Raw genomic sequence first — 2,834 nt, 5'->3', positions numbered from 1 at the left:
GCCCCGCCCGCCGCCACAGCCGCCTCCCGCCCCAAGGCCGCCGCCGCACCACTCCCAATCCTCTCTGTCCCCCGCGCCGGGCGCCCCCTGTAACCCGCGCCGCGCCCTAACCCCACCACCGCCGCCATCATGAGCTCCTCCTCCTCTACCGTCTCCAACCCGTTCGCCGGTCCCGACGTCACCCTCGTCCGTGATCTCAACATCCATGAGCGCGTCCCGGTCAAGCTCGACCACACCACCGCCTCCTACTCCGCGTGGAAGCGGTATTTTTCGCTCGTGTTCCGTGAGTACCTCCTTCACGGCCACGTGGACGGCACCGTGGACTCCGCGCTCATGATCCACGACGAGGAGTGGATGATCCTCGACGCCACCATCATCCGCTGGTTCTACCTCACCATCTCCAGCGACATCTTCCACACCGTGGTGAACGACGAGGACGACGCCCATGCGGTCTGGACCAAGCTCAACGGCCTCTTCACCGACAATCGGCTGCAGCGCAAGGTCCTCCTCTATGGTGAGTTTTACGGGTGCCAGCAACTTGACTCGTCCATCGATGATTTTTGCATGCGCCTCAAGAAGCTCGCCGATGAGCTCCGTGATCTGGGGGAGAAGATTGGCGACGAGCTCCTCATCAGCACCCTCTCCGGCGGCCTCAACGAGGACTTCGGGAACGCCGCCTCCAACCTCACCCTCATCCCGGAGCCCACCTTTGGCAAGGTGGTCGCGTACCTCAAGCTGGAGGAACGCCGGATGCGGGCGGCCCGGACGCGCGCCACCCACACCGCCCTTGTTGCCGGCACCCGCGGGGGTTCGGCCCCGCCACAGCCCCGCCAGACGCCGCCCCCGCAGGTGGCGCCCGCCTTTCCGCCGAGCTTCCCGCCCGCCCCACCAGCCCCCTTCCCGCCGCCCCAGCCGGCGGCCAATGGAGGAGGCCGTCGCGGCGGCCGCCGGGGTGGCCGCAAGCAGGGAGGCGGCGGTGGTGGTGGCGGTGCTCAGGGAGGAGCGCCACGCCAGCAGCAGCCGGCTCCTCAGCCGGCGGCCCCATGGTACGCCGGTCAGAACCCGTGGACCGGCGTCGTCCACGCCTATTCCATGCCGGTTCCACGGGATCCTACTCCGGGTCTTCTCGGCACTCGGCCTCCGTCACACCAGGCGTATTACGCCGCGCCGCAGCCCTATGCGGCGCCCTACGGGCAGCAGCCGCCGCCAGGCGGGCCGCCGCTGCTGCCCCTGACGTCTGCGCCGTCCCTCCCACCGGCACCGTGGGACCCGGCTCTCCTGGCGGCTCTCCACACCGCCCCCTCCCCGTCCAGCTACACCGGCGGCGGCGATTGGTACATGGACAGTAGCGCCACCGCTCATATGGCGGCGTACCCCGGTAACCTCCACACTGCTCACCCTGTCCACACCTCCAACCGCATCACCGTCGGTGACGGTTCTTCTCTTCCTATCACCCATATTGGACATACATATTTTCCGTCTAACTCCACTCCTATATCCATGTCTAATATTCTTGTTTCTCCTGATCTTATTAAAAATCTTGTTTCCGTTCGTTCTCTTACACGTGAAAATCCGATGACCGTTGAATTTGACGAATGTGGTTTTTCTGTTAAGGACGCTCGCACGCAGATGGTGCTCCACCGATGTGACAGCCCCGACGAGCTCTACCCGGTTCACTCCGCCGCCTCCACCACTTCCGCCGCCCCTGTCGCTCTCGCCACCGGAGTGGATCTCTGGCACGCTCGCTTGGGTCATCCTAATCATGCCACCCTTCGCCACATACTTCGGAGTTTTTCTTTCACGTGTAATAAGAACGAGGGTCACTCGTGTCATGCATGCCGCCTTGGCAAACATGCTCGTCTTCCGTTTAGGGCTTCTTCCTTTGTTGCATCGTACCCGTTTGAGTTGATTCATAGTGATGTTTGGACATCTCCTGTTGCAAGTAACACGGGCTTTCTTTATTATCTTGTTATCCTTGATGATTTTTCGCATTATGTGTGGACCTTCCCGTTGCGCCGCAAGTCGGACGTCATCTCCACTCTTGTCGGTTTCTACTCTTATGTCCGCACGCAGTTTGGCCGGCCCATTCTTGCGTTGCAGACAGACAACGGGAAGGAGTTTGACAACACCGCTGTCCGCGATCTTCTCGCCACACATGGCACGATTTTTCGTCTCACTTGCCCGTACACCTCGCAGCAGAACGGTCGTGCTGAGCGCATCCTTCGCACTCTTAATGACTGCGTTCGGACTCTTCTCTTTCACGCCAATGTGCCCCCGCGCTTTTGGCCTGACGCTCTCGCCACCGCTTCTCTTCTCATAAACATCCGTCCATGTCGTACTCGCGGGAACTTTACACCTTACCACCTTCTATTCGGTGCACCCCCCTCTTATGAAGGGCTTCGCATCTTCGGCTGCCTGTGCTACCCTAGCATCGCCGCCACTGCGCCTCATAAGCTCGCACCCCGCTCCGTCGCCTGCATCTTTCTCGGCTACCCACCTAACACTAAGGGTTACCGCTGCTACGATCTAGTCTCTCACCGTGTTTTCACCTCCCGACACGTTTACTTTGATGAGATGGTCTTCCCGTTTCAGCAGCAGGCACCCCTCGTCGTCTTGTCACCGCCGTCCACCGGCGGCCCATCGACGACCTCGTCAGGTGGACGAGCACGCCTGGTTCGTGGACCGCCTCCGGGCTTTGGCGGTCCACGGGCTCTACTGCCGGCGCCTTCCACGGCCGGCGCCCCGCCTTCACCCGCCGCCCCCGACTCGGGCGCCGCGGGGTCGGGCGCCTTCTCGCCGGCTCCGTTGCCGGCCGCTTCACCGGCCGCCTCACC

Source organism: Triticum dicoccoides, chromosome 7B (assembly GCF_002162155.2).
Source record: "Triticum dicoccoides isolate Atlit2015 ecotype Zavitan chromosome 7B, WEW_v2.0, whole genome shotgun sequence".
In the NCBI taxonomy this organism is placed as follows: Eukaryota; Viridiplantae; Streptophyta; class Magnoliopsida; order Poales; family Poaceae; genus Triticum; species Triticum dicoccoides.
Note: the sequence above shows the minus strand (reverse complement) of the source record.